The sequence below is a fragment of the Ursus maritimus genome, unplaced genomic scaffold (assembly GCF_017311325.1).
Source record: "Ursus maritimus isolate PB19 unplaced genomic scaffold, ASM1731132v1 scaffold_16, whole genome shotgun sequence".
Classification (NCBI taxonomy): Eukaryota; Metazoa; Chordata; class Mammalia; order Carnivora; family Ursidae; genus Ursus; species Ursus maritimus.
In genome coordinates, this window is record NW_024424008.1 from 22,991,867 (window position 1) to 23,019,735 (window position 27,869).

Here is a 27,869-nt window from a genome sequence, read left to right on the forward strand (position 1 = left end):
GGGGAGATAAACTCATTGCCAGAACCATCCACATTAAAAAAAAAATAGAAAATCACAGTAAACTCTTTTGCAAGTAACTGCCCATATTATAAATACAGAATTGGAAGCTTCAGAAAGTGAAAAATAATCATCATTAACAGTAATGGCAAATAATAGCTTTAAAAGACCAACTGTAGATTTTCACAAATTAAATGCAGATTTTACATTTAGAGATACTCGAGGAATATATTTGTGTGTGTGTGTGTGTGTGTGTGTGTGTCCATATGTGTGTGCATTTCAGCTTAGAGAAAACTGTACTTTTTTTAAAAAGATTTTTATTTATTTATTCATTTGACACAGAGAGAGAGAGGAAGAGAGAGAGAAAGAGAACAAGCAGGGGGAGCAGCAGAGGGAGAGGGAGAAGCACACTCCCAACTGAGCAGGGAGCCCGATTCGGGGCTCAATCCCAGGCTCAATCTTTCTATTAGAAGGCAGAAATGAAAAAGCAGGGGACAGACTCTGAATCCTTCTTTCATTTATCTTGGGAGCAGCAGAGGGAGAGGGAGAAGCACACTCCCCACTGAGCAGGGAGCCCGATTCGGGGCTCAATCCCAGGACCCCAGGATCATGACCCAAGCCAAAGGCAGATGCCTAATGGACTGAGCCACCCAGGCGTCCCGAGAAAACTGCACTTTCAAAGTATAAGTTTCACCTGTAACAAAGGCAAATTATTGACTTCAGCAATGGACTGACTCTTTCCAAGCTCCCCTTATCCATTTGTCCCAGGACTAGACACACTCATGGCCCTCACCACACTTTGATTCCAGAAGTACTGTGGAAAGAGAATAGGCTTTGCAGTCATGCAGACTTGCATTCAAATTCTGGTTTCTCCATTTACTTGATGTGTAACCTGAGACAAGTTAATCAGTATCTATAAACCTCAGATTTTCAGCTATAACAACTAGGGAAGAATTAAAATCTCAATCTCTCAGAGTAGTTAGGAGAACCAAATGAGAAAATATCACTTATATCACATATCGCAATTCTTTTCCATTAGTAAGTTCCACTAAATATTTACTGGGTCTTCTAATCATAAATTAGAGCAGACACCCTAGAACAGTGACAGTAGCCTGTGTGTTCTTGGTAAGAGTGAGAATCTGGACTGTTTGGCTTTCATTATGCTTTATGATACATTCCATTAGGCTCTCTGTAACCCAAAAAGCAGAGTACTGCCAAGACAAAGGGACTTCTTAAGAGGCGCTCCCGTAGCTACTTTATATTTTATTTTTCAGAGGACTTTTTGTATGGTAAAAAGCCAATAAATATTTGTCGAGTGAATTAATTAAAAACTAACAAGCTTGAATCCTCAATTAACAAGGTGTTGTTATTGTATTTTCCTACACTCCGCTGAGGAGGAAAAACACCCAAACAAACAAATAATGACAAGCTAATATTGGAATTTAAGGGAATTTAATTGTGCATGAGCATGCGTGTTAATTCTTGAGGTATATTCTTGGGTAAAAACTCAATAGGATATAAATTTTCTACTTCTTCTGTATCTGTATCTATCCTAGATTATGAAAATACATCTTCAGACAGGATATTTGATTACTGCCAATAAATGTGTACATTTATTGGTTTGGGAGGATATTGTCAAGGGGAGGAGAGGAGAAGCAACACTGAATTGGTACTTAGACATCTGAGTTCTGATCCACAAATTAGCTGTATAAACTTGGAAAAATTGCTTCCACTCTCTCAGCTAGTTTTTTCATGGGTACGATGAGGAGATTGGATTTGATAATCTATATAGTATTTTTCTAGCTCTAAAACTTATAATTTTGTGGCAAGAAATTTGGTTGTGATGCTTTAGAAACACTTGTGAATGTCTCTGTTATAGCACTTGACAACATATATAGGAATGATATGTTTATATATCTGCGTGCTTCATTAGACTGTAAACTTCTTTAGGACCTGGCTTAGAGCCTAGAACAGAGTAAATTTTAAAGGATTAGCTTATTTTCATTAATTATACTGTTCAAATATATTAAGAACTTTCTAAATTTGAATTGTGATTCAGTTTATCTTTTAAAATAATGACAACTAATGACAATTTTCAAATGGCCTTATATCCTATAACTTTAAATGGACTTCAGATAAATGCACTGACACAGGGTTAAAATTAAAGGATTAAAAAGATTTCAGCCTGCCATCTTTCAAAGGGCGCAGGTGGACACTGCTGAAAGCAGTTCTGTTCCTCCGCACAGGAGGGGATGGGCGGCACACATGCCTCTGCCTTCGAATTTGCTGCAGTCAACATTTTTTATCTGTGGCTTTGCTGAAGATCTAGTAGACAGCTCGTCAAATGCAAGAGTGACAGGAATCTGGAAAGAGACTGCATAAAGTTTCCGACTGAATCATGATCCAAAGAGATTTTAACATGCTGCAATAGGACTACTAAATTCTCACAAAATGCAGTTTAACAAAGATGAATATTCTATCTAGAGATCTGAAAAAAAATGTGTTTGGACAGGATGCAGGGAGCTATGGCTCAGTGGTTATAAATATAAAATATCTTAAGGGTTCTAAAATAACCACAGTGATAATTATTACAAGAGTAGCCATTGTTAAGTACTTATTATGTGCTGCTCACTATCCCAGATGCTTCGACTCGGAGTTTGAAGACCAACACCTTTCCAGCATACAGTATTGGAAGTGCATTTAAGACAACTAGTGATAGGACTACTAAATTGCTACCTGATTTGAGAATGAATTTAAATAGGCAGATGCTAATCAAACCTGGTTAGAATTTGTGTTCAGGTTTGATTTCACAATTTTATAGTTATATAATGAACATGTTCCAAAAGTTGGGGGGTCCTGTAACCTTATTTTCTGTGGATTCTATATGGATTTCTAAAGTTACTCCATATAAAACTCCGCAAGATACTGTATGCATACAGCTGTGATATTGTGATTTATCATAGGAAATATGTCTTTTTGGTCTCTGTCCCCTATTCTGGCTGACTTGTCTAGAAGCCCTTGGAATTTCCTAAGTGTGGAGAACTATAAAGGTGTCCTTTGTTATGTTAATAAAGTGACTTGTGGAAAGCCCCTAAGAATGGGGGCTAGTTGCCAATGGGCCAAACTCCAGATTACAGGGAATTTTTAGTCCTACCCCCTGACCTCCAGGGAGTAGTGTGGGGCTGGAAGTTGAGTCAGCTGGTCAATTAATGACCCATGATTTAATCATTCATGGCTATGTAATGAAGCCTCCATAAAATCCCCAAAGGACAGGATTCACAGTTTCCCGGTTGGTGAACATGTGGAGACTGGGGAGAGTGGCACACATGCTGGGGGCATTGAAGCTTTGTGCCGTTTGCCCACACCTTGCCCTATTCTTCTCTTCCCGAGTTATATCCTTTTGTAATAAACCAGTAATCTCGTAAGTGAAATGTTTCTCCGAGTTCTATAGGAGAAGGTCCTGGGACTCTGATTTATAGCCAGCTGGTCAGAAATGCAGTTAACAACCTGGGCTTCTGACTGGTGTCTGAAGTAAAGGCAGTTCTGTAGGACTGAACCCTTAACCTGTGGAATCCGATGCTATCTCCTGGTAGATAGTGTTGGAATTGAGTTGCAGAGTTCAATTTTTAGGACACCCTGCTGGTGTCAGAATTGCTTGGTCGTATGGTAGGAATCGTCCACCCTCTGTGACACACATGTATTTGAATTGGTCTCAGGACACCCAATTTTGTGGGTATAATTCCTGACCCCTAAAAGAGTATGATTAAGATATTTTTATAGATTTATCGCTTTCAATTTTTAAAATTTACTTCTCATAATAATCCTACACATTATCAAATGATAAGACTGAGACTCTGAGAAGTTAAGCAACATGTCCAACATCATATTTTTAATTAGCAGTAGGTACATGATTCACACATGAATGATTAACAATTCTAAATAATACATTTCCCTCCACATTTTCCTAAGTATCTGCAAATTGGGGCAATTTTTAAAAGGCCTTCAGTTTCGGATCTTTTTAATTATTAAAGTCATGCATATTTATTGAGGAAATTTTGGGAAATAAAGTAAAAATAATAAAATAAAGTAGAATAATACCATCCATAACACCACCATCCATAAAATTACTCTCAGTATTATACTGTATAATTTTGTGGTATTTTCATACATATATTTTATGAACTACATACATATATAATTAAAAACAAACATTATATATAAATGTTACACACACACACACACACACACACACACATATATAATTTGTAAGAGGAAATGGGACCAAGTACCCTGTGGTGTTCTTTGTCTTTGTCTGAAAAGAAAATGTGAGCATAGTCTAATATTACTGTTCTTCTAAAGCATACATTTTATTTGCTTCAGCCTAAAGAAATATTGAGAGGACATGAAAATCCATTTTTATTGACAGGCAAGTAGAATGATTCCCTTGCAAAGTTCAGGCTCATTGTCAGTCATTTAGGGAGTGAAGGAGTCTTGTGCTCTGTCTGCCCTCAGACCTGGACACATATTGGAACGGTTCAAAATGGTCTCTGGTTTCTTTTTGCTCCTGGGCCTGCCTGATCTAGCCCCTGTCCAACGAACCTCGTTTTCTGTGCCCTGAGCATTTTGGCTTCATTCTCTCCCCTAAAATTGCCAAATGCAGTCCAGCCACAGACTCTGAGCACTTGACAGTCACAAGGTCTGGAAGGTTTTCATTAGATACTTTGATCTCTGCTCCGGCATCACCTCTTCAGGGGTCTTTCCTGAATGGCTTACCTGTGGCAGCTCTGACCTTTCTTTCTTCTTCCCATTGCCCAACATACCCTGCTTTGGTTTCTGGGTCCTACTTTGCTACCTGCAGTTGAATTGTATTGTGCATGTATTTGCTCATTGCTATTTTCCTTCCCCTTTATTAAGTCTAGGGGAGTCTTGTCAGTAGTAACCTTTCCCTTTTTTAAGTCTAGGGGAGTCTTGTCAGTAGTAACCTACAGGAGTGGTTGGCATGGAGTGGGCACCCACCATGTGCTTATGAATGAGTGGCTTGTACCATATAGTTGGCAAAGAGATTCTATGTTGTTTGTAGCTGGTTGGGAAGCCAGGGAAGAGTTTTGAGTTGCTTTCTAATATTTCTAGTATGTCTGATCTAAGAGAAATCATTTAAGAGAGTGAAACTTAGCACAAAGGTGGATTTGCTCTTTTCTTTTGGAGTTTTTGAGGGAAGAATACAAACTAGAAGTTGTCCTGGAGAAAGATCAGGAAGAAGACCAATTTTCCAGTATGAGATGTTTAAACAGAGAATAGGAAAATGGGGAGAGCCAAATGGGGAAAAAATACAAGAGTTACAGGACACCTGGGTGACAGTCAGTTAAGTGTCTGACTCTTGGTTTCAGCTCAGGTCTGATCTCAGAGTTGTGAGATCAAACCCCGCATGGGGCTCTGAGCTTAGCATGGAGCCTACTTGGGTTTCTCTCTCCCTCACCCTCTTCCTCTGCCTCTCCCTCTGGCACTCGCTTTCTCCCTCTCTCACTGAAATAAATATATAAATACATACATGCATATATGCATACATACATAGCACAAAAAAAAAAAAACAAAAACCAAAACAAAATAAAAAAACAAGAGTCACTTCACAGTGGCACCTAATAGATAAACCTGGGAAAACTCACAAGGGCAGGTGCAAGTGCTAACGTCTTTTTGGGCGTTTTTACACTTTTATCAAGGGCCCAGAATAAGCAGAAACAATCTTATTTTTATTAGAAGAGTGATGTTAAGCTTATGCATTGTCTCTGTGGATAGGTATTATAAGCCTCAGAAGTTTTCTATTTACTTGCATTTTTAAGATCCCATGAAAGAAAAATGCAATCAAGTTGTGATTTTTGAGGAGAGAGTTATCCATCAGCATTAGAGTCTTGATGAAGCTGTATAGATTTCCTAAGAAAGATAATTCTGCAAAGGTGATAACATAGTTATCTCCCTGTCACGTAGTATAATTGATAGCACTATTCAAAATTAATGGACTCTGGTGTGTGGTAGATTAATGCACAGTGTGCTCAGAGCAGAAACTTACCACATCTGGGATTTCAACCCAAATCTGGAATTAAACTAAAGTGAAACGGGGAGACTTCGTGGCTAAGGATACAGTAAAGACAGACAAGTTTTACATGACACTGGCCATAAAATTAGGCTTAACAACCCCATAGGCTTAAAAGTGAGACAAAAGTGTGTTCAAAGGAAGCCCACACTTCTTGCTGGAGTCGTTTTTTGTATTTATTTCATTACTTTGAGCTTATAGTTCCCATTAGTGGCTCTGCTTGAGCTCCTGTAAACCTGGTAACATATGGTACTTAAGAAATACTACATTAATAGGGGATTTCTATTGGGCTTCTGTGACCTAGATTAACACTGGGACAGCTTAATAGACACAGAGTGGCAAGCTAATAAGAACAAACTTACTAGCATCTATAGGAATGATCCTCTTCTGGCTGGATTGTGGGGAAGTGAGGTAAAAGACAAAGAGTCAAATCAGGGAGAAACAGAAAAATGGATGGAAATAGGGCCCACACAGCCTGCTACTCATCAAGAAGCTGATGCAGAAATAGCAGGTCATCTTGTTCCCCTAAAGGATTAGACGGGGAGAAGAAAGTATCTTTCTATAAGTCTGGAGGAGAGCTTGCCCAAGGAGTGAAATAGGATATAAATTTTATATTTCTGATTACCAAGCAGACAGAGCAAGGATTTTGGATCCATAGATATTTGGGGTTAAATCCTGGCTCTTTTATTTGTTCTGTGTATCATTTTTGGACAGTTATTTAAACTCCTGGGGTCTAAGTCTCCTTATCCATACAATGAAAGTAAGCAAACTAATCTGTAGAATCATTGTGAGGAATGGATCAGATAAAGTATATCAGAGACACAGCACAATGCCTGGAACAGGACCATCGTTGACAGTGCTCAAGTTGTACCCTGTATAGTCACTAAAAGGCACCATTTGCATCTATGTAGGCCAAACTTTTAGCACCCCTCCATGGCACATACCTCCATCGTCATTGAGCACCTTGGATAGCAGCATTCTAAGTCAAGTGGTCTACTCAACCTCATCTCTCAAGGTGTCCACTTTGAAAGTGCACAATCAAGATGGTCTGCCATGTTTCTCACATTCTGGTAGAAGCAGAAATGAGAACGGTGGGCTGAGGCCAATTTCTGGGTCAACAGTATTTGCTATTCCCTCCATCTGAGATAAGATTCTTCCCTTGTAAAGTCAGACATTTTGTGACTTATTGGGAAGTGTTCCATGATGCCTTATATGCCTTTTCACTCCATGCTGAATTAGATTCCGATGTCACAGGTTATCACACCTCCCATCATTGTTCCCACAGGTTAAATCTCTCAGGGCAGCTGACACTCTGTATCTTATATGTTATTTTCCATGACTCCACAACAAGACTGTGAATTCCCTAAAATTCTCATTCATCCTTATGTGTTTAGCTCTTACTACCGTGCCTGGCACAGTTACTGTTCGGCATGTGCTTGCTAAATGAATGAGTACACAGAATGTTATATGCCAGTCTAGTAGGACATGACCTTGAGAAAGTACTAAACACTTCTGAGCCTCAGCGTTCTCATTTGTAAAATGGGAGACCGTGCTTACCTAACACATATATTGAGCTACATGAAACACCCAGCCAGAGTATGCACTCAATAAGTAGAACAATGACTCATTATTATTATATTATTCTAATAATCATACAGAGATATGGTAAAAAATGCATGATTATTGAACAAGTTTTAAACATTTAGTGTAAAAGAATGCAAGCCATGGAGTCCCTTAATTCTTGAGGTTTCTGTCTTTCCACAAGATGACATTTTCCCTTTTCTCACCACAGGAACCTGTTTCTATTTTCTTTTTGCACTCTATCATAACTTATTATATTTATTCTGTCTGACACACACAAATCCATTAAGTCTAATGAATATCTGTTCTGACATCATGCTGCTTAAATATGGCTAGTGCACCTAATGATTTTGCTTTTAACAGTGACTCTGTGTATTTCTAAATGTACTGTGTATTGTGTATTTCTAAAATTTAGCAGAACCAAACAGCAGTTTAATATTTCTGAAATCCAGATAGTAGCAGTTTAATTTCTACCAACACTTTTGAACATTAATCATATAAAAGATACAGTACTAGCCACTGCAGGGGGATATAAATAGGAATATGGCCCTGCCTCTCCCCTTAAAGTTCAAAATGTTAGATCAAATAGTCTCCTAGTAAATATGCTGAGAAGAGACATTCAGGACACTCAGTGATATCTCCATGACAGTGTATCAGATCTGTTAAGTTAAGGAAACATTTGCTCTGCCAGGTTTGGGACTACACGCTTCAAAAATGGAACTGAATAAGATATATTCTCTGTTTTTATGGAGCAGGTAATTTACTGATTAAGAGAGGAAAATAAAAGCACATTATGTCAGTATAGGAGACTAAACATTTTAGCTGAAGTAAGCACAAGGACTGTTGGTGGTCATAAGAAGAGAACTAAATTGGACTAGAGATTAAGGAAAACCTTGAGAAAACATTGGCCTGATTAAGGGTTTGTTAAAAAGACTGCTAGTGGTAGCTACCACATTTTGATCCCTGTGAGAACCAAATAAGAATCTTTATTTTTTAATTTTTAAAATGAGTGGGGGGAGGGACAGAAGGTGAGGGAGAAAGAAACATTAGCAGACTCTGTGCTTGAGCACAAAGCCTGACCTGGGGCTCAATTCCTATGACCCTGAGATCATGATCTGAGCTGAAACCAAGAGTCGGGTGCTTAACTGACTGAGCCACCCAGGCACCCCTCGAAAAGAATCATTAACTCAATGCTTCACATAGAGTAAGTATTCAATGTTAGAGAATATTATTATACAATTTATAATAATCATTATCATTATTGAGTAATTATTTCCTAACTGGAAATAGTTGAGGTGCAAAGGACATTCCAGGGAGAAAGAAAATAGGACACAAAATGTAAATTTTTGAAAAAGGCTGGTCTGTATGAGGTTACCACAAACTGTTGTGTTGAAAGTGTAGATTTAGCATGAGGACTGGTGGAAATTGAGTAGGGGCACGATGGAAAAGGGCCGATGTGTCATACCAGGCAACCCGATTTTATCTCACATGAGGAGGTATGGTTTTAAGAAAGCATGTGACAGATGTATTTTTAGAAAGACTGCTTGGCAACCACATGGGAGATTGATTTTTGCAGTTCAAGAGAGAAGAGAGTTAGAGACCAGTGGTACAGGTGAGAAGTGATGAAGGCTTGAACGTTAGGCAGGGCTAGAAGAAAAGAAGAGGAGGGGTCATCACAGGGACTATGGAGAGAGGACATGGGACATTTATTTGATGATTTACTTGATGAAAATAAAAGGGAGACGGAGGGATCTAGGAGAATACCAGTATTTCTATCTGGATGGATGGTGGCATGGAGAGAAGCATAGTTCATTTGGGTCATGTTGACTCCAAGTGGAGAAGTCCAGCAGGCATTTTCATATATGCATCTGAGCTCAGGGAAACCACCGCTGTTGGAAGTAGTGGTTTGGGAGTTTTCTGCAAATGGAGAGAACAGCAGTCTTAGCAATGGGTGAGAATTGCTAAATAGGACCTGTAGGTAAGTAAAAGAGGGTGAGCTAAGTAAAAACTGGGTAAAACTTTACAACATATTTAGGTATAGAATGGCTCTGAGTGGAAAAGTGGTGAGATCAGAGTGGTCTTTAGGAGCCTAAAGCTGATAGCTGTCTATGACTATTATCAACAATAGTGTGCATAATAAACAACTGGGGATCCCACAAAATTGATGATTCCCTGGCCCCACTAAGGGAATCTGATTGGATATATTTTAGTATGGAGCCTAGGAAACTACATTTCCAAGCAAGCATCCAAAGACCCAGAAGCAGCAGGTTCAGGGATTGTATTTTGAGAAGCATAGGGGATATCACTGTGCATTAGGGGAAGACATACTGGAGACCTTGATCATCAGGGTCTGTACTGGAGGAACTCGATGTGAGACTCCTCCAGATTTGCTTGGCAGGTAAGCGACAAAAAATTCTTGTTACCAATCTTCAGTTATTTCTTGAGCCAAAAAATACTGTCCAAACCCATGTCAAAACTTCACATACCAAGAGCAGAGTTTGCAGACACAAATAAAAGTCAGGCTGGGGAAAATGAAGGAAATCCAATGCAGTATATTTGTATTCTGTCACTGAGGCACTGTCTAATGTTGCTGTAACTATGATGTATAGGTCTATCAAAGCATGTGTTACCATGGTCTGAATTTCCCGACTGGAGAAAAATGATTAATGTAGAGATTTGCATTCAATGTGGGCTTGGACATCAATATTTCAGCTTAGGTAAACAGGAGCTTTACCTAATTTATTGGCTCTCATTATGGATGGCTTGTAGAAGCCAAATTCCCCCTCTGCCTCCAAAATGACCTTTCATGCTCTACAAATCAATCTAGAAGAAGTGAAGCAAGTTGGTTAATATTTTAGGGAGAAAAAAATGACTTCGCATGTCAGAGACTTAATTGTTGTGATTTTGACCCATTTTGAAATTAGTTAACATTTGCTTCAGGCCTCTGACTTCATGCATTATTTATTTTCATCTTGGCCTTCCTTAAATCTCTCCATGTGCAATATGCCTGTAACATGTGAGAAGCTTTTTCTAAATACTGCACTTGAATAATAGCACTATGAAGCAGAAAATGTAAGGACCCACAATTGTCACCTCTACATAAATGCAGGCATATAGACACACACTGACAAGTGTGTGTGCACACACACATGCACATGCATATGCACACACACAAACACACTCATACATCTACACCTTATTTTAGGCCAAGCTGCTCTTGAGTATATTTTAGCTCTCATTGGCAAAGTTTCTAGGTGTTACAGCCAGCATTACAGAGCAATTTCCCTGTAAGAGTTTTATGTTGCAAAGTATGTCAGAAGTTAATCAAAGGGTAACAATGCAAAAGCGTATGCATAGGCTTCCTGGATACCCGAGCCAGTCAGTACTGTCAGTCACTGTCAAAGCTATAGCACACATGGGCGTACTGCTGCTTTTTCTTTCCTGTGAGAAAATGTTCCTGCCCACAAAGGTCAGTGCCTTTATGGCATAAATCTATTAGCCTATTGTTGTGGTATGAATCCCAAGGAGAAGGCAGCTCATCAGCTGTCTGGCTCAGATGCAAGGTCTCCACAACTTCTTGCAGCAGAAGGTCAAGCTCTGCATCTTGCCTCTTACTGTCCACATCAGCTTTGGTCTGTCCTGTCGTAACCTCTGTGTCCCAGTGAGTAATCACTTATCCCTGGCCTCAAAAATGACTATCCCATTACTGGTTCTGTGTAATCATGGGAGAAGAGTGCTTTTGGAATCATGACACTAGCTATATCCTCCAGCCAGTCTAGGTGCCCTCAGAGCTTGGATGGGGGAAGGGTCATCCATGAGAATGTTCCATTATGCCAGTTCTGTGAGAAGAGGGCTGTTTAGCTTTCAGAGAGAAAAAAAGAAAAGCTCAGAATTTCCTGTGTATTTCCGAAATGTTTACCACCTCCTAATCACCTACATTCCTTTAGTCTTGACACTCATTTGAAGTTAAACAAAAACCAGTGTAAAGATGAGGCTCGACAGCTGTTTCCCAGATGTACTGAAATAACCGTTGCAGCTGTCTGAAACTAGGGCATTTGCATTTGCATCAGTTTGGATTAAATCTCTCATTGATTTGGGTCATCATTTATGTACAAAGCTCATAGAACAAAGGATGTGCATGTCCAAAGCAGCCGTTTTAAATCTTTGAGCACGAATGTAGAAACTGGAGATTACATTTACCTGGTAAAAATGCAGTCTCAATGAAGGTAAACTTCAGTGACCAGGTTTTTACTGAGTATCTACTATTTTCAAAGCACATTTTTTCTGTGCTAAAAGCCCAGTCATCCTTCCAACCTCACTGTCATCTCCTGGAGTTAGAATTAATTGATATATTCCCCCTGGGATTGGGATCCAAACTCCTCAGAACATGATGCTCTCATTTCCCAACAATGTGCCAAGAGGGAGGGAGGGAGGGAGGGAGGGAGGGAGGGAGGGAGGGAGGAAGGAAGGAAGGAAGGAAGGAAGGAAGGAAGGAAGGAAGGAAGAAGGGAGGGAGGGAGGGAGGAAGGAAGAAATATATTTCTGTTAACTCAAAATGTATAGTTTTAGGGCAAATATTTATATGATAATTTATAATTCAGAAGCACTTTTACTTTGTTAGCTCGGAAAATAACATTTTAATATTCTCACATATTCATTAGTGTGGAGCTTATCAATATCACTTGATATTTTTCAGATGGAAGAATCTGAAGTCTTTTAAATCCAAATCCTAAACTCTTTCACACCCTGATTTAGTTACAGAGGACAAAATCTTCATTTTTCTTGAATTTCCTTTACCATAAATTCAGACTCCCATATCTCCAAAGTATCTTGATTTTCCTCTTACTTACAGAATCCCTCCCTAGTGATTATTCTCCCCTTCTTAAGCACTGTTCTACTATCCACCCTGGATCAGGATTTTCACATTGGCTTTTCTTTCCTTCCTTATGTCCAAATGGTCATATTTGTCTATATCAACAAACCCAGGCTATCTTCTTAATATAAGAAATATTATTTATGGCTGAAATGTTGAGATGCCATACAAATACTTCAAATGCAACATGTTTAAGACAGAATGTATTATCTTTCCTGCCAGGACTTTTCTTCCTACATATCTCATCTTGGTTCATGAAGCAACCATCATCCACCCAGTCTCTGGAACCACAAATCTCTGTCTTCCTCAATTTCTCTCTTGCACTCACCTTTCACATCCTGTCAATCCTGATTCCAAAAATGCTGTTCAAATCCAACTTCTTCCTAGTGCCCTTGCCATTTTTCACATGGACTATTGCACAGCACCTGTGCTGAATTCATTTTTATCAGTTTTGTCTGCTGAGGCTCATCTTTCTGTAATGCCACAGACATTCTCTATGGTAAGATAAATAAATACGTATGTGTGTATGTGTGTTATGTCCCTCTCATCTTCAGGAAAAGTGATTTTCTCATTAATCATAGTGTTCACTTATTCATTTATTAATCATAGCACTCATGGCATTTCTCACCTGAACCTGACCTTCATCCTCATCCTACATCATCCCAGCCCCCACAACACCCATCCCAGACACTTAACTCTGCATTTTCTAAACACAGAGGCTTCTTGAATTTTCAAACATAGCATGCCTATTCACTTCCCTATGCTTGTGCATATGCAGTTTTCTCTGCCAGGCATGACTTCCCCTCTGCCCAATGAACAATTGCTCATCCTTGAAGTGGGAGTTCTATAAAGATGGTCCTGACTCTTGACACCCAAAGCAGACTGAGAGTTCTTTCTTCTGTACTTCTGTGGAACCTGGGCTTCTCTCTATTAAGAACAGTGTGGTTGCATTTCAGGTTTCTTTCTTTCACCTACCAACTTTCAGGACTCCTTAAGACACTCTCTCTTTTTATTTTTAGGACCTGATAATTTGCTTCCAACTTAATTTTTATTAAATAAAGGAAACTTTCGTTTTGTCTAACTTAAATCTTGATATTTCATTTTTTTTTTTTGCCTTCATTCTGGTATAAGACCAATATTTTTTTCCTTTAATTATCTTTTTTAGCACAGGTTTTATCCTTGGTAAAAATAAGATGAGTGAAGTCTCTATGCATGCATGATGGGGTATCAAATATTTTACATATATGTTAAATCCCCATTTTGTAATTTTTTTCCCTAGTGGAAAAATTAACCATATAATATTTTATTTAATCATGTATTTGTTTCTTTTAATGAACTCTTGGCAGAAACGCAATACATACCAGACTCTGTGCAGGATAATTAGGGTACATAGTGGTCGTAATGCCATTAAACATAAAGATGTTGATTTACTACAAGAAGTCACTGAATGCCCCAAGAAACTTCAGGTGCCATTCATCTCTCTCAAAGACCAGTGAAGAGGATTGGAGCACATGGTCCCTCAACTTCATAAAATTGTCTTCTATCCTACCCCTTACCTCCACTTAATCCCTCAGATTTCTTACTGATCTGGAAACTAACCAAATACCTAATTAATTAGCTTTCTCTTCTCTTTCTCTCTCCCTCTCTTATTTAGCCTTTTCCGATCTTCTGAAGTGACTGACCCCTCAGTTTACTTCATTACTCCCATGCTGCACACAATCCTTGACATTCATTTCCTCTTCTTTTTTCCTCTTGAGAATCAGCTCTCTTGGCTCTGTCCTTCCAAATCCTATCTCCTTCCCTTCCTGCTTTCTAGTTCTGGTGTTTTCCAGCAGTTATCCCAATTCTATATCACAAAAGTGTAGAAGCAAGAAGAACTGTAGTCAGTGAAGGGGGAACAGTATAGAAATGATGAGGGGCAATCTAAGTGAGCAAAGTCACATGTTTTGTTGGGTTCTGTTTGTTTTTTATTTGTTTGTCTTTAACAGAGGATGGATAAATCCTGAGCATACCTGTTAATAGTTTTTGTTTTGTCAGTGATTCAGACACCTCCTTCACACACATACTAGACCGTCCTTCACACACATACTAGACCGTCAACCATCATATGATATGAAAAATGTTATGACAGAATTATGTGCAGGGCATTCTGAGAACATCTCAAAAAGTATCAGTTTAGGCCTAGTTTAAGAGAAACAGGAACAAGAGTATGAGAGAATCATTAGTGGTTGTGATGAATAGATTTGAAACAATATATTTAAGTTTGCTTGGTGACTACATGTCAATGTTAATTGGAACCTGAAAGGGAAATTAGATGACAAATTTAGTAAGTTCAGGTCTCTCCATAAAACACATCTTATTAGCAATCAGCCTTGTTAGTTAAGAGTCTTACATTGGAGGTGGGGGTAAAATACCAACCTAGACGGAATGTAACTAGCACAGTGTCCTCTGCAGACCTAAGAGTCTTTCTTTTTCTAGTGGAAGTTTTGTACCAATTTATCTTCTCACATGATCTTAATGAAGATTGATTTCTAATATTGCCATTCCATGTGTCTCATAACATATAAAACCATAAAATGTCTTCTATTGAAATGTAACATGAAACATGGAGGGATAATGATATTGAAGACAGAAATGCAATGTTAGATTTGTGTGTATTCGAATAAAAATGTTTACACTGATAGTTTAAACACATATAAATGAGATTTTTCACCTTGACCTTTGTGAATGTGAATGTGTATCTTATTGTTTGACATTCTTGGAATATTAGTATAGAACAGTCATGATTGTAAGTCATTATAGTTAAAATGATTTGAAGATACAGAGTTCTAGAATCTTAGAAAAATCTTAGGGTTTCTACTGAAACTGCCTGTACTCTTAATCCATTCATAAGGAATAATAACAGTGTATCAATCATGATTAATTATGCATTTCTTTGAAAAGAGAATAAACATAGTCCAAGGAAAGGCTTCTTTATTACAGTTTTAAAAAAACATATAAATCTTACTGCGTCAGAATGTTTTCAGTGTTCTTTCATGCTGAGGAAAACGCTCATGCCCAAGTATGTGATTACAGATTTAGGATTAGACTCATCACTTCCATATCAGTGTGAATTAAAGTTGCTTATTAACATATGAGCAATACCTTTGGAGAAGTCAAATCATGGAAGAACATACACATGTTTTTCACTTGCTATTTCAGAGGCATTTTATAATTACACAGGATTCATTTGCCAGACCCCTCCCTGAGCTAATGATGTCAGATACTGCTCTTTGCTTTCCGAAAATTGAAGTTAGAGAAATTAAATGACTCTAAAATGACTCTTGTTTCATCTTGCCAGGTCATTTCTGAAGGCTAGGCAACATGGGTCTAAATTTTAGAGGTGGTGTTTGAGTCACTTGATAAGAACATTATTTTCTCTTACTGCATTTTTGTTCTTTTCCTGAATCATGGAGAGAGATTCTTGATTTGTGCTGAAAGAATTGAACTTATCTGATGCTTGCGTTACTCATTTTATTTTCAGTGTTACATTCTCCTCATTCTGCTCCTGTATTTCTCCTTTCCTAGATAAACCACACTTTCACTGGACTGATTGGAATGAAAAGGCAAGGCTGAGTGAGGTAAGCCTCTGGGGAGCTGCCATGAGCACCCACATGTTATGGCCAACAACCTTATGGAGAACCTAAATTTAACCCGTCTGGCTTCACAGTGTGCTGGGTGGGTCTTGCCCTCCTGCCCTCCTTGGTCAGACTACCACAAACAGCACACATGGATAAAGCATTTACTGTTTTGGGCTGTTGGACTCAAATTGGTCAACAAAATGTGGCAGTGTGTGCACATACAGAAAATACATAGACGATTTATTTGAACTTGTTGAGAATTGTCAAGAAAAGGTAAGACTGTAGGAAAACATAGCTGGATTGTGTATCACCCAGGAATTTGTCCACTCGCTGGAAGAAAGGCAACCCAGGAGGCTACAAGGTCTCAGGACCTTTCCTACCCATTTTGCAGAGCATCCTCTTCAGTTTGCTGAATAGAAACAGTCTAGACACAACACATGCTTTGAAATCAATTCTGGAACAGGGAAATAAAAAAGGGACTAGACAAGACCAGAATAAGGCATAAGTCCAGTGAGTGCCGGCTTCTCTGATAGAATCTGGATTCTAGGAAGAGCCTTTAAGTATATTGGCTTATTGGCCTTATTGTCTGTGGTTTTAAATTGCTTTTTGTAAACTAAATAACTATTATTTAAAATCATTGAGAAATATATAGGTAAAGTCTTTAAAATATTTATGCCTATTGGTCTGATTCAGTTTGGGATAATCTCTTTTAAGGGATTCATCAAAAAGGAATACTAACATCTATTTATATTAAAAAATGTTTTTTTAATATGTTTTTTTAATTTTTTTTAATAATGGAGTATTATGTAGCTGTCAAAACTATCATTTTGAAAAAAAAATGTAAACCTAATAGAAAATATTGAGGCAAGTGAAAAAGCAATATTAGAAATTACCTGTATTAGATTTGACCTCAATTCATATATAGATATTAGATGGGAAGAATTTACAGCAATTGGTTGATTCTAGGACACAGATGTATTCCATTTTATCATTACTGAAATCAGCATGTGTCTTACAATCAATGGACCCTTCTAGTTAGAAACGTTTTGTTTCCTTTTGTTTTTTTAGTGGTACATAAAATAAGGTTGCACCTCTTAGATTTGAAAAAAAAAGAAAATAACCAGCATGCCAATATAATAGGGTCAGATTTTACTGAGTGGCGTTACTATGTACTTTTTCCTCACAATGAGTGTGTGTGCGTGTGTGTGTATGCACACATTTAGAAAAGAGGCAACTCTTTGAGTCCACTGATATGTGACATTCTGTATACTCATTCTGTATACATAAAATTTTAGTTTGTCTGGGATCCTTTATTTAACACCCTAAGCAAGTTTCTAGGGTCTACCTAGGTTGAAAATTCATATGGCATCAAATTAATTTTTCAGCAGAATTCTGTTTGGAAATCCAAAATACTTAGATCTATCTATGAACTTCTGCACCTTCCAACATGAGTCTCTTACTCATCCCAGTTCACTCAGAGAATTCTTGGTGTGTGACTTCCCCATCAATTTCTCCTCAAATCTGAATCCCTTTCTCTTTCCTGTTCAGTCTGTTGTTCCCTGCTGCTCTCCTCCACTTACATACATAATGTATGTTAGCAAATGTTCCTCACAGGGCCTGGGAGCTCAATGAGAAGGGTGTGGCTAGGAATTCACAAAGTCTTAGGTTTAAAACCTGCTTCTGCATAGCACTGATGATGTGACCTTGGGCACATCACTAACCTCCCTATAACCCAGTTTGTCTCTTCTCTAAAGTGGAAATAATAGTACCAGTCTCATAGGAATGTTGAATGGATTTTGTGAGCTAATATGTATAAAGCAGTGAACACATGTTCATATGTCCAATAAATATTCATTTTGCTCCTTTTTTTATTGATATATGGCTTTCCCAAATAGACATGACCTCCCACATAGTTTTCCAAAAGGGTTCTCATCAGTGCACACCTGATTCATTTCAAACCCAGGAGACTTTCCGGTGCTTTTGCCACCTAGGAAACCTTTCCAACTACACTTCCTCCACCTTTATATAAAAACTTCATAAGTCTACAGATTTCAGCTTTTATCCCACAGTACTCTTTCCTCAATTCTATTATCCTTACATAGCCAAATTAACTCCCTTGGATTCTTGGCTGACTTCAGCACTGCTGAACAATTATCTTCTCTGCACCAACTCTTACAGGGTTGAGTAAAATGGAAAGGGTGGGGAGGTAGACAAAGAAATGTGAGATTAACAATAAGATTTTTTTAATGAAAAGTAGAATCCTGGGGCAGACACAATAGACGGAAGAAAAGTGGGTTCTCCCTAAGTGGCTCTAGTATTTTATCTTGAACTTAGTCTAATTTTCTAATTTTCTTAGGACCTCTGCATCCTAACCACCAGCCCGTTGTCTTACCTGCTGTCATCTTACTTTGTGTTCTTTCTTACCCACATTGGCCTTAATGGTTTATATTCTAATCCTATATTCTCTCCACCACACCTATCTGATTCAACCCTACATTTCCTTATAATTTGCTCAAAATTTTTTCCTTATATTCAGCCTCTAAAAATATTCAGTTTGATCTTCAGATTCCCTTACTATGATATTAGGCCTGACTTTATTCATTCTTTTTCTAAAACTTGCCGATTCTCCTATTGCACCAGAGACCTCAGATGGTATACGTGAAAACAGGGCATCAGAAGAGCATAGCTCGGGGCACCTGGGTGGCTCAGTCAGTTAAGTGGTTAAGTGACTGGCTCTTGGATTTGGCTCAGGTCTTGATCTCAGAGTCGTGAGATCTAGCCCCGTGTCAGGGCTCTGTGCTCAGTGTGGAATCTGCTTGAGATTCTCTCCCTCTCCCTTTGCCCCTCTCCCTGATTGCATGCTCTCTCTCTCTATCAAATAAATAAAATAAATAAATAAAATCTTTGGGGAAAAAAGAACATAGCTCTACCTCTCTTTAGAAGGAATTGGAGAACTCAAATAATGTTGAGGGGGAAAAAAATAAAGAAGTAATAATGCTTTAAAGCACATCTATCCAGGAAGGTTAAATGGTCTTATACAGGTTATGGTGCTGTCCATGGGGAATTTCAATTAAAAATCTATTTCCTTCCTGCCAATGGGGGCTTATAACGCTTTTCCATTGCTGAAAAATACTGACCTGAGAGGGTGAACCGTAACCATATGAAAAGCATCACAAAGAACTTCACAATAGGTAGGGGTTAACATTCTACAAAAACAGAAAACCATGAGAGTTTAGGAATAAGGTCCTCTAGGAAGAAGCAAACATCCTGTAAAAGACAAGGCGGCGGGGGGGGGGAAGAATATTGAGTTACAAAGGAATGGGATGCCATTTCTGGACATAGTTACATTTACTCCCACAACCACAGATGGTTCAGGATTATCACTAAATTCTTTAATGAGATGACATTGGATTTTAATAACAAAGCATATAGGGTAGGCTTCAACGCAACCTCATGTTTTACTTACAACCTGTTCTAGGGAGCCAACATTCTTTTAAGTGAAGACAAGCAAATGAAAACAATATATGCAATATATGTCATAAAAATGATAACATTCGCTACTATTTATTAATCATTGTCAGGCAGTGCTTTGAGGACATGGACTCTTTCATTTAATTTTACCACCATCTCTGCAGCAGTCAGGGTTATTCCCAGTTTTTTCAGTTGGGAAAGCCTGAGGCTCAGAGAGGTAAATTAGCTTGCCAAAAGTCCCTAAGCTAATAACAAATAGCTTTTGGATTTGAATGCACCACTGTTTAACAGTGCATACTGAACTCTTAATCAGGAGGTCATATTGGTTTGCATAGTGAAGAGTAGAGATGGGATTTACTTGGGAGAGTTCTGAAGGGTGAGGAGGAGCTGGAAAGCCTGTAGAAGAGGTAGGTGTAGAGTCAGGTAGGAAGGTGCTGGAAGCAGTAGCAATTCCTGCTTGCCCAGACCACCCCTCCCAGGCTCTGCCCATCACTACCTCCACCCGCTCTTATCATATATATATATTTTAAATGTAGTAAATATATTTCCTCCCAAAGCCTTCCAACACTCCTCCCCTTAAGAAAAGCAGCAATACCTTGTTTGCTGCTTGAAATGTGTGAAATGTGATTGTGTTTACTTTTTGAGATTGAAACCAATCACATACAAAAATACCTTTTTAGAGGAGAAAGATGTCAGCTCTCGCTGCATTCAAATATCCATTCTTTTCTGACTCACATTGAACAACCTTGAGCAAATCATTCTCTGGTTTCTTTTCTCTGCTTGTGCTGTTTGGCAGCAGTGAGAAAGGCCGCTCCAAGTATGGTACGATCACTCAAATATTAAAGCTTTTTACGCTCTTTGCTTCTGTTCATTCTTTCTTCCCTTTTGATCTAACAAAACTCTTAAATTATAAATTAGAGAGTTGAAGCTTTTTTTTTTCCTTTCCAAGATAAGGGAAAAATTTATGACTTCAAAACACTGTCAGTGGCACAGTGCAGCAGACCACATCAATATTTTCATTTGGCATGTGGCATGTGATACCCTGAGAAAGATACCACATGTAGGATGATCTCTTAAGGATTTCTGTTTGGTTTTAAATACAGTGAAACAAGCTAGTTGTTTTTACTTAGAATGTGAAATAGCTCCAATCCCCTTTTAAGAATATATAGTCAGCCATTTTACAAAATCCAACTCTGTTTTGCCTCCTGAGATTTTCTAGTAGATAAGCCGGTAGATGATTACTTTTCATCCTTGAAACAAATGGGAGAAAATTAGTGTCAAGTCAATCAAGGTATGATATAGTCAGAGATATAGAGATGGAGTTGCTTTTTTGGAATATCGTTTTCTGGAATACAACTGGCTAGTCATTTTTGAGAATTTGTCTTGTTTGTTTTTTAATTTTCTTTTCTTTTCTTTTTTTGGAAGATTTTATTTATTTATATGTCTCAGAGAGAAAGAGAGAGAGAGAGCGTGCACAAGCAGGGGGAGGGGCAGAGGGAGAAGCAGGCTCCCCGTTGAGCAGGGAGCCCAATGCAGGACTCCATCCCAGGACCCTGGGATCATGACCTGACCCAAAGGCAGCCACTTAACCAACTGAGCCATCCAGGCATCCCTGTTTTATATTTTCTGATGCATAAGAGTGTAACCTCCTTCAGGATACCTCTTTTGACTCTTTGGCTTCCTCAGTCGAGGTGACCATCTTCTGAGCTCACCTGTCCTGATGTGCACACTGAAGTATGAATAAGCATTTGTCTCCACACTAGCCACGGAACTCCTTGAGAGCAGGGAGCCATACCATTTCCTCCCTTTATCTACCAGTACAGCGTGAGGCAGAGTTGATACTCTGTACATGGTTTTGGAAATAAACTGAACTTGGCTGTGCTTTAATGGAAATATGATTAATGATGGGGACATTTGTCCAGGGTGTTTTATTTCATTGAATGGAAAGAGAAAGTTTAGAGGCAAATTCCAACTTACAAATAAAATGATAAGCATGAAACCAGACCCCAACTATCTCTTCCATTCCTTGAGCCAAGAAAGAGTGCCAAAATATCATAAGAACAAGTTGGCCCAAACAATGCCTATGTTTGAACAAGTCAGAAAAATAGTGAGAATAGGATTTTTTCTCACTACACCATTCCTGAAACAGAATGAAAAATATAGTACAAATATGGGGAGTTAAAAAAGATAAATTCCAGAAGGAAGAAAGTAACAACAAATAATGACAACAAGCACAAAAACCCTTAATGGTCTTTGTGTGATAGTCTCAAGCATTCTGATTTACCCTGTGTGTCTTTTTCCCCCCTAAACTCTAAAAAGTATCATTGTTTAATCCACATTCCTGGCCAAACAGCTAATGTATGATGTACAGAAACCTTCAACCATCAGGACAAGATGTGACGTTAACAGTGATGCTTCTCTGTATTAGAATAGCACTTCACGGTTCATAAATATTTCCATACTTAATATCTGAATTCATTCTCATCAAAATTTTATATGGTAGAAAAACCATGTCCTGCTATCTTATACCCATCTTACAGATGGCAAAACAAATCCTGAGTACCTCCATCAGGACCATAAAGCTTTAAATCCAGCTATGGCATTCAACAACAGTAATGAGAGTGAGCCATGAGACGCCATAGCAACAGGCTGAACCCCCCCACCCCATCTCAGTCTCTCAGTCCACCACCGGGGTTTGATACAGATACCAAGATTTTATTTAATTCCTATCAAATATAAATTTAAGTCAAACAGCTGAGTTCCTGTAATACTATAGTTTTTTTTTTTTTTGAGCATCTTCTATGAGGTAGGGTCACATAGTAAATGTGTAAAGCATTAAAAGAAATATTATTTACTGTTTTTTATGTAGTTGCAAGCATTTAAAGTATTTACTTGAACTTCTCATAACTCTACAGAGCCAGCATTATTATGTCTATTTTCTACAATATGTCTGAAATAGCGAAGCTATAAAATGTTGGAGCTGGAACTTCAAACCAGTTCTGCCCAAATCCAAACCCATTTCATGACATCATCCTGCTTTCCTGAAGATACAGCAAGGGATGTTTCCTATTACCAAGACTCCTGGGAAACCTGAGTAAGTCTTTGAGGCAAAATATGCTTGAAAATAAAACATTATTTCCAAGTAGTAGTCATTATCAGCTCATAATTGAAAGCAAGCTTGAAGAAATGCTACAAACCAGTGTCTTCTGACACAGCAGCTGTCTGCAGACATGTGATTGTGGTTCCAATTCTCACGTTGTAAACAGTCAGGTTAACCTGATTTGTTTCTTCCTTGCTTTTGTTTCTTTGAAATTGTGTCAGCTTCATTCGTGGTAGGAAATCTGTTGTTCCATGGTATAAAAATCACATGTTTGCCTCACCCCCAACTGAATTTAAAATGGAAAGACTTGTCTTATGGCAATTGTGTATACAATTTATATAAATCATGTGTATCTGAAGATAGATTAATTTGGTCTAAAGTTATTATAATGACAGGATCCCTGCATGCCAAGTACAGGATATGATAATGGAAAAAATGTGGGGCTTCAGAATCCAGCTGTTCTCTCGTTTAAGCTGAGTGACCTTGAGGAAGTCATTCCTTCACTCTGAACCTTGGTTTGTTTTCATGTTGTTACGAAGATCAAATGAGATCTAAAGGACTCTAAACATGAAGTTGTTTTATCATCATCATCATCTTTGTCATCAACAAAACAATATTAGGAAAAATATTTTGACGAAAGAAAAACAGTATTCTCACTTAATATTTTTGTGAACATTTAGATCAATTCATTCACAGGAAGAAATAGAAAAAAACAGGAGAAATCTGCGAAAGATTTCTGCAGGATCATAAATTGACATTTCCTCTCTCCTCCCTGTTTCTCATTACCTAAGGAACGCTTCTTCCTTTCTGCATTCCTTTCCTCTGTAATCTCTTTACCCCAGCAGAAGAGCAAAGGATAAAATAATTGTCTTTTGTGCTTCTAGTTGTTTCATGGGCTTATGGCATACTGGAGTAAGGGATGGTGGCTGAGTGAAGCTAGCACTTAACAAGCAGTTGGCAAAGTCTCTTAGGAACAGATTCAGAGATAAAAAGGGAAGAATGTGACATAGATACACTGCAGTCAAGTAACTTGAAGGTCAGGGGAGGGCAGACGATAAAAGAAAGATGGTAGGACTTCCAAGTATGGTTGGAGTTCACCTTTTGTAATTACAGGGACTGAAAGCTTTTCAACCTTCACAGTCCTCATTTGAACAGAGAATGTCACCATCTTTTGTTTATCTCATAGGGTAGATGTGGGAATTACATGAAATAGTATATAGAAAATTTTGAAAACTATGCAGTCCTATACAAATGTTATTATTTAATAGCCCTATTCCCTTATCTTTATGCTCACTTTTCCAAATATGGCTTGTTGAGGCATGGACTCCTCATGATGGTTACCTGTACTGAAGACTCACTACTTTCTAGGTGTGGTTTGCAGTATTTCTACAAGAATTAACTTAATCATCACTTCCTAGCAAACTGTTCTTATAGATCATAATATGCTATTCTATACTCTTTGTTAAGCATGATTTTTTTAACTTACTCTAAAAAAATCAGGTGCAATGATATCAAAAGAATTTTATATATCCATTTATTTGTCTTTAGTTTATGCAGATAGATACTGAAAGCCTACCAAATGGTAGATGTTATACTGAGTTCTACAGATAAAGCAAGCAGCCTTTGGCACTAGCCAGTAAGGTCATCAGGGATTAGACTTCATGTGATAGTCTTATTACACATATAAAATCATTTTTCTTTGGACCATTCTTTTTCCTCTTTTTCTCTGTCTCTCTTTGTCTCTCTGTCTCTTTCATGGAATTTTAGAAATTGAGAAATTTGCAATTAAAAAAAAAGCCTAGGGGATTCTTATCTTAGTGATGGGAGGATTTTTGAGAACCACTGTTAATGACCAGTGCTGCAAAGAAGACATTTGTAATATATAATGTGTTCTTTCTAACTCATAAATTTCATTAATTAATGAGTAGCTGGAAAGACCTTTTTTTTTAACCTTGTTAAAGTTAGACTCTGAAATGTCACAATAGCTAATAGAGCCTACATTTGCTTTTTCACTGTTGAAAACAGTTCCCTTATTGAAGCTGATGTGAGAGGTCTAGTTATGAAGTTGAAAATGGATCTTGTTTGCATTTTGTCAGTGTAAGTTCAAGCCCGTTTAATGGTCCAAGGCAAAGATTGACTTCTTCAGTCTGTGAGCTTTTCTGATTACAGTAAGAGAGCATGTCAGTCAAGTCTAGATTCATATCTTGGTTCCAGTCTCTAGAACCTAGTCACTACCTAGTGATTATGCCCCTCTGAGCATGCGTCCTTGTAGTTCTCTGAAAACCGGGACCGTAATATTGGTCTGATTAGTGTTGTAAGTAATGAATGGAATGGTGTAGGTGAGCATGATCAGCACACTGCTGCTTAGGAAATGGTCAAACCAATGAAAATCCACTCAACATTGACATTTTTTCAGAATAAAGAACCAAGTTGTTGTTGTTGTTGTTGTTTAATCCCTTCACCTATTCAACTCCTATTCATCAGTAGGATGAATTTGGGAATTAAAAGAAGTCGTTTGGAAAGCTCAAGATTCTGGCTATCCTAATTTTGTTTGATCTGCCTATGAAAGGGTCTTGAATAGCGAAGAAAATGGGAAGACAGCCAGCTCCAAGAAATTTAGTGTATTATTAAATATTTTCAAAAAGATTACCTTTCTTCTGTGCACTTCACAGTTCTTTGTCTTTGGTATTTAAATCTTAGGGAAAAAATAGTAAAACACAAATATATTCCCTTTCATTATATTTAAGTTCTAAAAAGGAAGAGGCTTTCCTCATTAGAATGAACCATACTTGTAATAATAAAGGAATTTTGAATATGGAATAATAAACTGTTGATATTAGTAAAATAATAATATGGTTATAAACAATGCAATAGGTAATGCTGTTGTTCAGATATAAATATATCAACAGCAATACTATTTGAATATATGAACAGCATCTCACATGTCCCATGTATTATACTAGGTAATAATCTTAAGACATAGGCAAAGCAAGTATTAATTTTACCCATTTTACAAATGAGGAAACCAAGGCCCAGAAACACAGAATTAATTAAATGCAGGATGCAGAGCATGAATTCTGCTCAACAAATTTGTTGTTCCTTTTGTTAAAAACACCACCACATAAATAATCATAATATTTTAATTTTATTCTTCTTTATTCCCCTCATGCAAGGCAAAATCTAGCTCAAAACAAGTGCAGTTTTTCAAAGGAATTTATTATAAAGCAATTTTATACAGAAATTATTGTAGGGTTTGTTCTCCTAAGGAAAAAAGTGAGTGTTATTCATGACGCTGGTCCTTCATGAACCTTAAATAAAAACAGAACAGGTTAGAAAACTAAGTCAAGAGCGCCTATTCTGTGCTAGCCATACATGCATAGACTATTTTGTTTAATCTGCACACAGGGTTAATATGTGTTATCTTGACTTTATAGTTGGGGAAACTCAGGTATAGTTAGGGACATGCCTTGCCCAAGTAGACACAGGAGTGAGGAGAGACGAAGTCTAAACTGAATATTTGATTCATGTGACTTCAAGAATAGTGCACTTTTCTCTCCGTACCTTCCTGCCTCCCAAGAGGGAAACAAATGATTTGTTAGGTTGATGTCCCCTCGCATGTCCCCTTTCCCTTATGTGGTGAAGAGGTTCAGTGGATCTCAGTTGCACTGTGGAATCCATGACGTTTTTACAGTAAAACAGGCTTCCCTGTACCCTCTTCTTGCTCGTGAGACAAATAGCATATTTTTCCAAATATATACCAACCTAAGGGTCTTATGTGTTATAAGGAAAAGAGAGAGACACTTGGGTCTAAAACAAAAACAAAAACAAAAACAAAAACAAAAACCAGACAGATTAGGGGCTGAGAGTATCTTTACCTACGGATGGGTTCAATGAGAACTGGTTAAGTCTCATGCCTTCCAAAAAGGCAGATGACTCACTCATTCCAGTTGTAAATGGTTAAATCTAGGAAGTGCTTTTCTGAGGAAAAAGATATCACTTTTAAGGATAATTGATTCACTAATCCCCAGAGGAAGAGGATTCTTAATTTTACATCCTCCAGAGATCTTTGAGCCTCTCTGCAAACCAATACCCGAATGGCGTGAAGAGAAGCTAGATGGAAATGAACAATAAGCAAACTGACAACTGGGAACATTCAGTGACCATTGTCTGAGCCACTAAAGCTCCAACTAAGCAAGAGGGTGACCAGAACTCCTCTATCTTGCACATGAATTGCCAAGCCTTTCTTGTATTCTTTGGGGTTGCTTTGGAATCAGCTCAACATTTTATTTTGCCTCAAAAGTGTGGGATAATGAGAGTCATAGCTTTGGAGTCAGACACACAAATTCAAATCTCTCATTGCCACTTACCAGCCAGAAATCTAATAAATGGAAACCCACATTTATGTGGCTCCAAAGTCCTTGCTCTTTCTTTGAATCACATTGTCTGTAAAAGTAGACATTTCTCAGCAGCCTGTTTTGATATCTGGTATGCCACCAATGGAAGAAATTCATTGTTTAAAAAAAGGAAAACTAGTATTTATTGGGTGCCTGTGTGCCTATCACTCTGGAGGCACTCTCATGTGTATGTATAAACTTAAATACAAATATATGGGATAGGAATGCAACTGGGGCTAGAGACCAAATATATATGTGTATATATATGTATATATATTATATACATATATAACGTACGCTAGAGACCAAATATATATGTGTATATATATGTATATATATTATATACATATATAACGTATAATTGTATATATACATATACTCATATATATACATACATACACTTATATATAAGCACCTAATGTAATTGACATAATAACCCTGCAAGTGAGGATCAGATGAATTAAAGTAAAAAAATAAGGAGTTGCTACTGGAATTTGGTTTTAGAGAAGCTTGATTCCAAAGATTACATTTGTTCTACCACAATATGCAGCTTTGGGATCAATGTTCCTCTCAACTGAAAAAAAAAAAAAGAAAAAAGAAAACGAAAAGGTTTTTCTAGTTTAGGAAAACCTAGAAACTTTTGTAGTACAGAAAACCAAGAATCAATTCATGATGGTATCCAGTGATGTCTGTAAGCTCTTTGAGGGTAGGGAGAGTTCTTTTTTTATATATACTACACTGCACT